This window comes from Phasianus colchicus, chromosome 1, assembly GCF_987193195.1.
Source record: "Phasianus colchicus chromosome 1, bPhaCol1.hap1.1, whole genome shotgun sequence".
Taxonomy (NCBI): Eukaryota; Metazoa; Chordata; class Aves; order Galliformes; family Phasianidae; genus Phasianus; species Phasianus colchicus.
The window spans coordinates 133,175,950-133,189,133 of NC_143436.1; the positions used below are offsets into that span (position 1 = coordinate 133,175,950).

Consider the following 13,184-nt stretch of genomic DNA (forward strand, 5'->3'; position numbering starts at 1 on the left):
AGGATGCAAAGGATGAGAGTAATCCCAGACACGAGTACAGAACTCATTGAGGGCAGCCCTGCGGAGGTGCCAGTGCACACAGCACAGCGTACGCCTGTCCGCTTACAGGCCTTGAAAACACACAAAGAATTCAACGTGGGCTTAGAAGCCTTTATTTGCGCCTGTATACACCGTTCTCGTGGCTCCGAATACCCACGTGCTGCTTATATGCGTGCCGCAGCGAGAGGTGCCCGCACGCCCGTGCACACGAAGGCGCGTGCAGGAGCTGACCCCACACGCCCGCACCTCCCCCCACAGGCAGCACGCGCCGAGCGGCGCTCGCGCATGCGCACACTCGGTTCCGCGCCCTCGACGAGCGGGAAACCCCGCCTCGCTCCCGCCTTCTAAGTTTTGCCCTCTTCCAACATGGCGGCCTCCGCCTCACGCACGCAAGCGTCGCTCTGGCCCCCTTCCGCCGGGAGCCTCGAGTGAAAGAGTTAGAAGGGAAGCCACACGCGAACTCTATGGTGCGGCACGGTGCGTGGCGTGGCGCGGCCGCCTCATCCTTCCGCCCGCGCTGCATGCCGGGACGCGGCGAGTCCGCCTTCCCGCCTCCCCCAGCCCGCCGCCAGTCCTCCGAGCCTGCGCCGCGCTGACATCGCGTTCTCCCAAGATGGTGGCGCGGGGCTGAGTGCGAGCGAGGCCGCGAGAGGAGGCGCCCCGCGGGCCCGGCCCGCCCCCCCGCCTCTGCGCGCCGCCCCGCCAGGCCGCTCGCCTCTCCCTTCCCCTCCCGCCAGGCCGCGGGCCCCTCTTCTCCGCCCCGACGGCTCCTCCGGCAGCGGCGGCGGCACCACCTCCTCCTCGCCTGCGGCCCGGCCCCGAGCGCGGCGCGGCCCCCGCATGAGCCCGGGCGGCGGCGGCAGCGAGCGGGAGCAGCAGGCCGCGGCGCGCAGGTCGGTAGGCGCTGCGCCGCGCTGAGCGGGGGCCGGGAGGGGGGTGGCGGCCGGGAGGCGGCGCGGGCCGCTCCCCCGTCGGGAAGAGCCCCGCGGGAGGGTGCGTGGCCTCGGGGCTCCCGGCCCTGCGGGGAGCAGGGGGGGCTCGGGGCGACCTTGGGTGAACCCGAAGGCCCTCCCCTGTCTCAGTTCCCCCGGCTCAGCGCGGGCAGCCGGGGCGGTCCGGGCGTGGAGCGAGTGCGGGGCCTGCGTGGTGCGTTCCTCTCTCTCGTGTTTCCCCGATCCGGGCTGGGGTGTTGGGTCTTGCCGCCGAGTGGGAGCTGTCGCTGCTGGCTGCCGGACGTGGCTCTCAAGTGTTGAGTGTCTGCGCTGCCTTCTTTTTAGAGAGACTCTGCGGGATCGCGGAGCTTGGCGGTCGGTTTGTAGATCGGGTGTCCGAGGTGATGTGGGCCATGCTTTGTTCCCTAGCAGTAACTCGTGAATGACCGTGTCCCTTAAGTGATGAGAACCTACAGACTCCTGCTTCCCCCCACACCTCCTACTCTGCTCTCTAGTTAATGAAAATACTTTCTGTGTTGGAATCGGGCTTCTGGGACAAAGCTTGTCTCACACATCACTTCTGAGATGGTCCCTCTGCACGGAAACTTCACTATCTCAGTAGGATGCTGCGTTAACCTGATGTTCTGTGTGAGCCTACTTGGCAAATTTGTTTTACTGTACGTCTGTCAGAAAGTTCTCCAGTGTGAAACTGTACCCGAGTGTAGCTCTGATTGTCCAAGGAAGTAAAAGCTGCCTGATTGTGTTGTCAGCATATCTAATACAACTTCGTTTCCGTGATTTGAAAGGGAGAGGTCTAAAAGTTAAAGTTCTCAAAGAATTCATACAGGTAGCATCTGCTTGGAGATTGCTTGTTGGGGGTGAAGCTGCAGGGTGAGTGTGACAGTACTGATAGGCACCTCCCGTGGGTGGGAGAGAGTGCTGGGGTACTGACACGTACTTCATGGTAAGAAAGAAAGCTCGTGGAAAGTGGGCTCATAAACTCCTTGCTTTGGGTGGTGTTACACTATTTGCATATTGTGTCTCTGAGTACTCTGTGTACTTTGATCTTGGAAACAGTTAGAGGGACTTTTTTCTATCTGAGAGTACTGTGAAACTTGGTGCTTAGTGATTGGGCTGAATTGAAAATATGAAATGTGCATTACCAATAACTTTCAGTAACTTTCCTCACCTACGTTTGCCTTTAGAAACAGATGTGGTCTACAGTGCTTATGACTGTCTCCATAAAAGCACCATTGTCAATTCAGACACAATACTGGAATAAAAAGCATACAACTATTTAGGTTTACAGGATGAAAATTAACTTTTAATTGAAATAATTGTAGTGCAGTTTTACAGATGTTTTTGTCTCTTGTGAATGTCTCATTCCACTCTGTGTTTCCTATTTAATGTGGTATCTTTCTTACAGGAATTAACAAGTTCTTTTTCTGTTTACCAGAGCTGTTTGGTATTTCTCCTTGCTGGAGTATTCAGTGTCTCCTAAGTGTTTGGAAATAAAAACGTCAAGCTAGATGGCAAAACAAATGATTTGATTTGTCGCTTGTTTTGTTTTATTTGTTTTTAGGGATATGATTGTGTGCACCTATTTAAAAAAACAAAACAACAACGTAAAACCTCAAACAGTCAGAGGTGTCTGCCTTTATTTTTTTTTTTCAAGCAGTAAGTTTCAAATCCCAGATCTTAATCCACGTCCTCCTCAAAACTGATGTGTGATTTTTTTAATTGTTTTTCACGTAACAAACAATTCTAGTCATCTTTTAATTACTGCTCCTGCTTAAAGGCATGTGAGTGATGATTTGTGGATGGAAGGTAAAACTCAATACGTTAAATATATCTAGGGATGTTTAATGCCTATCAGAGTCTGTTAGAGCACCTACAGATTGCACCTGTTCTGACTAATGTGGGAAAATAAAATAGATTCGCTTCATTTTCATTGATTTTTTTTTTTTTTTTGTAAGAGACAACCTGCTACAGAAATGAGGTGACATGTACCCCTAGTGTATAAAATCATGTGTGTTTCACTATAAATGTGTGCTTTGTGGATGTGTTCGTTAGCTTTCACATGAATCTATAGGTTCTATTTAACTATATGTATGGGGGGTGATGGGAAAGGACAAATCTTTGAGTCAAGTTTTAATAGTCATAACATAAACACGTTTAAGTGTGAACATGTTTAAGCATATAACATCTTGTATAAACAGTAATTAGTGTGATACATGATACGACACTTAATGGAACAAATTAAGTGTTATATTTTTCTAAATATTCATCATCATAGTTTTTGCTGTGCAGGAAAACTTTTGGGTTTTGTTGTTGGTTTTTTGTTGTTTTTTTTTCTTTTTTTTTTTTTCCCTTTACTACTTTCGGTTTCAGTTTACTTAGGGAATGTCCAAAGAGTATTCATATTTTGAAAGAAGGAAATGGCTTTTTCCTCTCCCCCTTCCACCAGTGTATTCATACGTGGGAAGGTATAAATCCTTATAATGAAATTGAAAGACAAAGGGAAAGAATTCCTGGAGTACAGAGGCTCATTGCAAGTGCTGACTTTCTTTTCTGGTGATGGTAAGCCAGGTCTTCACTCAACTTCAGTAAATGGATCAATATGGGTTTTTAAAGAGAAGTATGTTTTACATTTCTGGCCATTTTGGTAAATGTTTTTTTTTTTTGTTTAGTATCCATGTATTTGAGCCATGATTTTCATAGAGAACCGGGATTCAAGGTCTGGCTGTTAGTAACTGAATTCTGATTCGCACATCATGTGAGAGGGGCAAGAAATTCACTGTCAGGGTCTTTACCAAATAATTTAACATTTATCGTTTACTTGTATTAATCTCCTGCTTTGCCTGACCAATCCCCCTCCCCCAAGAGAGCGCTGTAACTATTGCTTAAATATTTGTTTCCCAGAGACAACAGCAGTGAACAAATTGCGTGCTTGAAGTGACTTTTGTTCTTGTCATCTCAAATACTTTGACCTTAACTAACATTTACTGCACTGACTTCCTGTATATACAGCCAACACCTGGCAGCCTCATACAGCAACGTATGGGCCGTGAATGAAAGTCTGGAGGCTGCTGGCTCGTATGGATAGTACTGTGCATAATGTATTTAGTTGGTTAGCCAGAAGTCAGCAAATAGAGTGTAAAGGGCTGTGTTTTGTAATGAAGCAACATGTAGCTGTATGAACTGGTGAGACATTCTTCAGGAAAGTAGCCTCATACTAGAAGTATCTAAATTTAAAAAAGGTAACTTAAATAACACTTAGATCCAGGATTCCTGCTTGGCAGTGTTAAAATGTGAGGAAGCTGGACTTCAAATTGCTATTTTTTAATATCTCCACCTCATTGTGGTGGAACTTTTGGACAAAATAACTTGTTGATTGCAAAATTACATTATAAATTAAGAATTATGACCTTACATAGACTTGTTATGTATTAATCTCTTAAAGGAATCATTAACTACTCTTTACTTTTAATAGGTTGAGCCTGCTTCCCTATATTAGTAACTGCTGAATGGAGAAAGGGGGTGGAAATCAGTCTTTACCAGGACTCGTTCTGTAATCACCTCACATGGTGGTTTTTTACCCGTGTTCTACTGAGTGGTGAAGAATTAGGAGAAGTTGCAGTTGTTCAGCTGAGTGGATCTAAATGGGTGGCTTCCCTTTGGACCCCCAGTGCCCTGTCTTCAGTAAGAGGGGTGGCCTGCTTCTTTTGGAGCAACTTATATTTCCTTAGGACAGGTATGTATGTGTCAAAGAGAAATTCTGAACAGGTGTCACAGAGGCTTGAACCTTTTTGCAGTGTGGTGATTTGAAAAGGTTATTCACGTTACGGCTTTCTAAGACTTCATCAGAAAGTGTCACTGCTCGCACCCATCCAAACAGCTGTGCTTTCATGTTTACCTTGTGTATTATGCCAACAGTGAGACTGGACCAGAGGTAAATTCCAGTTGTGACATTTTGGTACACATTTGAGCTGATGGACCAGTTGACTGCTTGGTGTGGCAATTACTAGCTTTTTTTCATGTTCTGTTCATTAGTACATCAAAAGTCATGCTTAATATACTTGTATGACCTAATTTCACAGGATGTGGCCTAAGTAACTAAATAAAAAAGTGTATCAACCATAAGTTCCAGAATCTGTTTCATATTGATGGAAGTTTTGGTCTTGGTGAACCTTGCAATAACCAGTGGGGTCGCAAGTGCGTAATTATGGAACCAGTATTGAGGCTTGGGGCTTGCTGTGTATTGGTGTGGCAACAATGAATCCACCTGGTCTCCTCTTCCTTCTCATGTTTTGGGAGCAGTGTGGCAAGACTCCAGCTGTTCAACCGAGCTTGAGTTGTAAGGGTGAGGCTAGGTTTTTTGTGCCTCTGTCATTGAGATGACTCTGCTTCTCTTCGCTTTGGACTCCCTTCTGGGACTCCTTGACATGTCCTTGATGATGATTATGCCAAGTAAATTGGTGAAGTGAGCAATGGGAATGAAGAATAGACCTCTCCCTCTCCCTGAAAGGCACAGAGATCTGTAACACAGTGCCAAGCTGCACGGTGCTGAGAGATGCCAGGCTTGTCCAGGCAGCCGGGTCCTGGCAGTGCTTGTGCTCTCCTGCTCTGGTATGCTCTGTGGGACCTGGGTTGGAGCAGCTGCAGCTCAGCAGACTTGGGGTGTTGGAGCGTGGTGAAATGGCTCTTAAAGGAGCTGAACTTCCAAAGTGGGCTGCAGGTCAAACAGGAAATGCTACCATACTCATGGGTGAAGTTTTTTGATTTTGTTTTCTTTCTGCTTTAGGCTTAGTCATGCATGTGAGCTGATGACTTCAGTACTTAACAACATTCTGATTTTTGCAGTATGGTATTTTTCATTCTCTTAAAAGGCATAAACAAACTTTTACAAAGCTAAATAATGCTGTCTGTCACTACTTCAGAATTTCTAGTAGGATGCTTTCATCTTTATTTGCATAGCTATATTCAGATAACAGTTTCTGATTCGTAGTGAAATCTAACGTCCAAAGTCTTGACGATCAGTGTTAGGGTTTAGTACCCTATTCTATGTTTAGAAAGTCCAAGGTACACCAGTGTACGCTGGCAGCTGTAGCAGCACTTCGGTGCCTGTTCCAACTGCTGTAGCAAAAGCTGTGTACTGTGGATGGTGGAAATACATAACTGTCCACACAAGCTGTAAATCCTTTGAGTTCTGAGAACACGAGTGTTCTTAGGGGAGTGTATCGTTTTACTGAGGTACTGGTGTTTCTGGCTTGCAAAGGTTGAGCCCTTTCTTTTGTAAGAGGGTGATTAAATATAGTCCATTTGCATGGTTCTTTTGACCTGGATATCTTACTGAAAGGAGACTATTTGTGAATACTTGTTTTATTTGAATAACCTGTTAAGAATATCTCTTATGGAAGAAAATGATTCTTATTCAACTTATGTATTTAATGTTGTGTGATAAAACCTATAATGCTAGGCAGAATACCTCCAGTCTTGTGACAGCTAGCTTGTGTGCTGTGGGGTCTTTGTGGTTTTTTTAAAAGGTAGAAAAGTGCTGTCAAGTTTCTGATAGGTGTGACTTCATTGTACCATTCATCAGGCAAGGCACAAGAGTTGTGAAGTGTTTTTCATAACTTCTTAACTATTTTTGCAGTTCTTTACACCGCAGTTGTTTAGTTAATTCAATAGCTTACTATCTCTGTTGATATGCAGGGCAACTTGAAGTCTTCTGATGGAAAAGGTATGGATCAGGGGTATAGAAAAGCAGCAGTCTTGGCTCTGGTCATGTGACAGATTGAAAATTCTTTACATGGAGTGGAAGCAATAGCAGTAGCTGTGCTTTTAGTCACACTTCTGTCCACTTGCATCTTTTTTGAAGCAAATGTGGCTTAATGCTAAGTAATAATTATACTGGTGGTAAATGTTAAAGTACGCCTGATTCTGTGCGATTGCATCCATTCCTGTCTGACGAGCATTGCAGATCCTGTGTTCCATTTTGTTGTTCATGTAGTTGTTCATGAGCGGATGTTTATCAGCAGACTGCTGAATTCCTGGGGGGCTCATGCTTGCCTTGGTGGTAGCTGCTGGTGGGTGGCTGAGCAGAGAGAGCTGGAGGTCTGTTGCTCCAGTTTTCTGTTGGAACTACTGCCCAATGAGGCTGTGGATGCCCCATCCCTGGAGGCATTCAAGGCCAGGCTGGATGTGGCTCTGGGCAGCCTGGTCTGGTGGTTGGTGACCCTGCACATAGCAGGGGGGTTGAAAGTAGATGATCATTGCGGTCCTTTTCAACCCAGGCCATTCTGTGATTCTCTTCTGTTGCAAGCTGCATTGTCTTTAGCAACTCCTCTGTCTCCATCTCCTCTACTCTGTTTTGCTTCTTCTTTAATTTGTAATGTCCTCAACTACATGGCTCTGGTTTTGTTGTGATCCTTTGTTTTCTAGTCTCCTCCTGCTGGGCAGCAATTGTTAGATCTCTACTAAATGTATTTGTGACACTTCTTCACTCTCATACTTCGCTTGCACTCCATGCGCTCCACAAGCTGGTGCTTTGTGGCTTAGAGGATGATCGGTTAATTACATATAGATAGCATTGCTCTGCATGTACAAGTGTGTGTACATGACAAAATTTGCATACATTACAATATAAGCTGGAAGTCCTGTGGTGTGAGATGTGAAAACACTGTTTATGTTTGTAGCAGAGTTTGCTTGGTGGCTTCCCTGTGAACGAATAATTATTCTTTGTGATGTCTGCTATTGGTAGTACCTCCTCCCATCAGGAAAATCATGTTGCGTTCTCTCACTCTTTGGATAAATTTATTCTTATGAGTGGTAGTAAAGTTTTATTGACGCAATTCTATGGGTTTGTTGTTCACCCTGACTATATATAAATCCATGTAATTACCGTATCTTTGTGTTGAAATAGGAATTTTGCTGCGTTGAACAGGTAGACTGCTCCGTGTAGTTTCTTTTTTCTTCTGGAAATATAGAAATGCATAGTTATGCACAGCCTGGCAGTGCTGTGGAGCTGAACTGGCACAGATGTTCCTATCCGTTCTTTTTGTATCCCCAGAGCAGAACTGGGCCTTGGGTGCTCTGTCATTTCACATCATTAAGACAAAATTGAATGTGTACTCTTTAAGGTAACCGGATCAGGGCTTCCTTCATGGGAACACTGATCTAAGTTGGAAATCAGACTGAATCAGCTACACTGGATTTATTTGCTCTTAATAGAGCTTTAGAATCATCAAATTAAGTATTTATCTTTGTGATAGTGAAAGGATACTTTGAACCAAATAAGTAAGTTTTCAAAAAGTAAATATCAGTTTTCTTTAGTTAATATGGCTATTTCTATGTAACTTACACCCCTCACATTAGCTGTACTCTGCTTGTTAGTTGCTCGTTAACAATATTCAGGGTATGTTTAGGCCTGAGTTCCTTATTTATTATAGCTTTTCTAAAAATGAACTTTTTATAGAAATGCTTACCAAACTTCAGCAGTTCTGTGCAGCCAGGACCAAGGTGTGGTTCTGTTTGTGACTTTTGAAAGCGTTTTTATTATTATTATTTTCAATATACTGATGTCTTTAATTTAGAAAGTACTATTTTTTTTAAGAGGAAAAAAAATGGGTGGGGGTGGGGTAGGGTGGAGCAGGAGAGAAACCTTGCCAGAATCTTCTAGAAGGAAATGGGTATTTATAATAAAGTGGATGAATGGAATTATAAAACTGTGTTGCATCACTAGAGAGGAAAGAATAGGGAACAGTGTGTGTGGATGTTCAGCTTTTGCAGTTTCCCTGACATAACTAAGCGTTTTCTGCTCTGGCTGGTATTGAAAGTCCTGTGTTTCATTTCATTGTAAACTTGTGACTAATCGAACTGTTCTCATTTATATCACTTTGAAGCAACAGTGAGTTGCACATGGTGCAAAAACTGACATGTAATGTTTTGCATTATAGGTACAGGAACTGTAGAAGTCCGTTTTAGAATTGGGAAGTAGAAGTTTCTGCAGCTCTGGAAAGATATGGTATGTCTATGTTTTCACTTCTATTGTATGTATGCATTATGACTAATAATAATTATTATACTTCACTGATTTAAACAAGTTGAAAATAAATTCAGGAAAGCACAAGCATTCATTTTTCCCATATTTTTTCAACTTTAATGTCTATTAGGTTTAGTTTCTTTGGATAGCTGTGTTACTTGATATTCTTGGAGAAAATAAAGATGCAACATTGATGAATTCCCTTTTAATTTGTTATACAAGCTCAGCATTATGCTACTATAATTCAGCTATTTCTCCTTGATTGGATAAGACCTGGTGCTGTTCCTGAAGGCTTTTTCCATGCTGCTGTACACGTTTATAGTCAGACTTCTACACTTTTTAAATATAACTTGCAAAATAGACTTAGAACTAGTAGGAAAGTTAATCAAACATCAGTGTAAGCAAAATATACAAATTGGGATGTTTGGAAACTCAGAAAAGTAACCTTCTCTAACGTCGGCCTGTGCCATGTGGTCTCTCTCTTTGTCTGGGCTCTTAAGCATCCTGCAAGCTTAAAACTGTGCATGCATTTTAATAAAATCAAACTATACCTTGTAGTTACTCTTGTTCCTGTTTTCTAACCTTATACTGCAGTAGTCCAGCATTAGAGAAAGCCTGCACCATTCAATAGTGGCTCAAGTACCATAGTGTTCTTGATGCATAGTGACTTTTTTCTTTTAACTTTCTGAATTTCTGCATTCAGAAAAAAATAATATTAGCGTTCAGATTTTTCTAGATTATCAAATATATGTTAACACAAAATCATATGGAGTTACTTCAACGATTACATCTAAGCTATGAAGATGCTTTTTTTAAAAAAACACTTTAAGTACTGGGAAGAATTTAACTCCTGATACAAGTTTTATACCTGTATATTTGTGTCTAGATTCTTTTTTGACGATATCTAACATGAAAAAATAGTAAAAAAAAAAAAAAAAAGTTCTAAAATCCCAGCCTTGTGGAAGGACTGTTGGCTGTCTCTTTTTTCTGCAAAGTTCTGTTTCGTGGGAGTTAAAAATGATTAATTCTAAACTGAAACTTTAACTGTGGCGTGTGTTAATTAAAAAACTGTAAGTCTTAAAAAAAAAAAAAAAACCCTAAAAAAATATATATAAGTAGTAGCGTTCTCTCAGGAACATCTGGGCTATGATAATTCTGTAGATTGGTCCTGTACTCCAGCAGGCATTGGGCAGGTAGCGTGCATTCACTTTGCACCCACAGCACCAGTGGGATCACCCACCTGCTTCTCACTCTCCAGTTTCAATACCAGTTGTGTGTATGACAGCCCTCTTTCAGACTTAAGCTGTTATTTCTTTGCAATTATCTCTGCTGGCTGCTTTCTTCTGAACTGTGACTATTTGCTGCTGTACGTGTTCATGTAGTCTTTGTAATGATGCACACTTTGTAAGCTGATGAACAAGAATCCCCCTCTAATCCACCACAATGTGCAATTAATGAACATCAGAACAACAGAACATCAGAAAAACTGAGTGTTGTGCTACAGAACTGCATGATTGTTTGGGTTTAATGCAACCTACGTATAAACAAACATGCTGGTGTCACTGAAGAATTTGGTGAACAGAAAGGTGCTTTACATGAGAGGCTCCATGTGATGAGTGGGTGGAAAAAGAAAGCAAAATAACCAGGCATAAGCAAAAAAGATAGGTGGAATAAAAGTTTAAATATTTAAGCTGAAGTGAAGCTGTAAAACTTAGCTGTTTGGAAGATAACTTGATACCTACCCAGTAAATGGAGAGCTACCAAAACAAATTTAAATAGGTGATTGTATTTCACTTTCTGATGTAGGAGAACCTTTCCATTCAAAAGTGTGTAATTTTGGAGGGAGCCTGAAGTAGTAGATATAGCTGAAATAGAAATAAATAGTTTTTCAGAGATGGAGCAAGGGAGCAGAGGAAAAATTAGCTATAGTCCAAGTGAAAAATTTAGTAGCTAAATGTAATTGCAGATCTTTCCTCTTTTGCAAGGAGGAATAAAGTGTATCTATAATCTTAAAAAAACAAAAACAAAAAAAAACCTCAGACAAAAAAAAATGTTGGGGGATGCCAGGGGTGGAAATCTACTGTCCAGAGTTGTGGAGACTGTTGTAGAGATCAGGAGAAACAAAGAAAATGAGAAGTCTTTAGCTTTAGAAAGAAAAATGGTAGCAAACACTTGGCCACTTTCTATCACTGTGTTATTTGTGGGTATCATAGCCAAGGCATAGTAGGTACGCAGATACCAGAAAATGAAGCTTATATAAAAGTTTGTATCTGATTTCTGTATTTGGAGGTTTACTAGGTGCACCAAATTCTGCCTTTATTAAACTCAGTAGTTTGTGTTTTCGCTAAAGTGTAGATTCAGGAATAGTAATTGGCCTTAATTTGAAGATCATAGCAAATTCAGATCCTCTCTCTAAATAGTTACTTGTTATCCTGTGTGCTTGTGTTTCTACTGAGTTTTTCAACCCTTAGTTTCTAGTCATATTTTTTTTATATGTGTGTTTTCTTTCAGTTGGAGTATCTTTTTTTTTTGTGTGTGTGTTCATTCTCTGTTATAAAAAGACTTAGTTTTTTTCCAGTATTCTCATCAGTCATCTTAATCAACTCTTCATTAACTCATCACAAGGCACTTTCTCCTGTTTTCATGCTTACTTCACAGCTCTTTTCTGCTACTTCTGGAATGGCGTGGAAGAATATTGAGTAATTGGAGAATTAGGCTCAAGTTTTGCACGTGTCTGAAGTACTTTGTGTAGATGAATACCTATCCAGGAACTGTTTGTGGATGGTGTTTCTTTCAGCTGTAATACAGGGAGCATATGTGTATTTACTAATCAGTTGTGACTGTTGTAGTCACTTTGATTGATGTTTTCCAGGATACCCCATTATTTTTGTTTTCCAGCCATGTTGGTTTGTATTTATCTGCTATTATTGTAAATGAATGAGTTTGGCTTGTGAAGTAGTAAAAACCAAACAAACAAAAAGAAAAACGGAAAAAAAACCATGCCTTACTGCTGTTTTTTGTTGTTTTTGGTTGCTCCACTAGATTTTATGTGATTAGATTTTATTCATGTATTTGATTTTACTTTAAGGCAGTTGATAATTCAACCTACAGAGAGTTTCGTAAATAGAAGTTCTGGAATCTTACATCTTTCCATGCTTTCTGTGTTGGTAAAAACAAGCAAGCAACAAAAGGAATTGACGTTTCCAACCTTACTGTTATTTTTCTGCAGGTTACAGTTAAGACTGAACTTAGAAATATGGAGGATATTCTGCAGTTTCTTTCAGGACACTTGGTGAATCAGTCTTAAGACAGAATCACAGGATTGTAGGGGTTGGAAGGAACCTCTGGGGATCATGATAAATGGCCAGCTTTCCTATTATGCATTTTCCTTTTTGGCGGAGTGTTAAGCTAGCTATGGTAGTACAAGGGCACCTTTCACTGTATGGATGATGACTGTCCACTTCATCATGCTACTCAAAGTCATTTTGGAAATGGATCAGTTTGGAGAAGGGCATTCGTTCTTGGAGGATTCGGAGGGATTCTTCAGTAAACATATAAAAGTGATCTTGAGAGGTGGTTTCCAGAGGGAGATGATCATTTTAAATTAGAGCAAGTAAAATTCCTGCACTGGAAATTAAGGAACTTGGTACTTTTCTGTACTGGTAAATCACCTTCTTTTTCATTAATATCTTTTAAAAAGATGGTCTTAAAGGTTGAATATTAAGCTTAATCAGGAGGAAACTGAAACTGTTTTCTAAAGAGAACAGATTCTTAAAAATGCTGCTTCTGAGCACATGGGTCCGTTTAGCTATCAGTCACAGGTGTTCCTCAGTTCAAAGGCTTTCCTAGACTTCAGATACTGAGTGTCAGCCACCAGATATGCATATGGACACCTATAGGATAAATGATGTAGGAAGAATAGTAGATTCAGAAAATCTGTAGAGGCGAAAACTTTTAATTTACACTGATTGGTAGCTGGAAGTTATTTTGGACTGACTTGCTGATGAATACGTACTTGTGTTCTCCGTGGTGTAGCTTTGGATTCTGTTTGTTGAAGTTGGGAGCCTCACCTTGGCTCATAGACTCATAGAATTACAAGGTTGAAAAGGATCTACAGGATCATCTAGTCCAACTGTAATGTTTGTGATTCCAGAATTAAAGGTTCAAGG

The 13,184-nt window shown here is 41.7% G+C and overlaps 1 protein-coding gene across 4 annotated transcripts in view; it reads left to right on the forward strand.

The window, feature by feature from the left end:
• Positions 1-422: 422 nt before the first annotated feature.
• The window catches only part of UBE3A (ubiquitin protein ligase E3A), a 50,062-nt gene continuing 37,300 nt past the window's right edge, over positions 423-13,184 (forward strand). For 2 of the 4 annotated variants that reach the window (XM_031605263.2, XM_031605265.2), the window contains exons 1-2: positions 423-932; positions 8,930-8,997. The gene's annotated coding sequence lies outside the window, so the exon portion shown is untranslated. Of the gene's footprint in view, positions 933-4,464; positions 4,726-8,929; positions 8,998-13,184 lie in introns of those variants that run through there. The other 2 variants (XM_031605264.2, XM_031605266.2) reach the window with 1 other exon arrangement.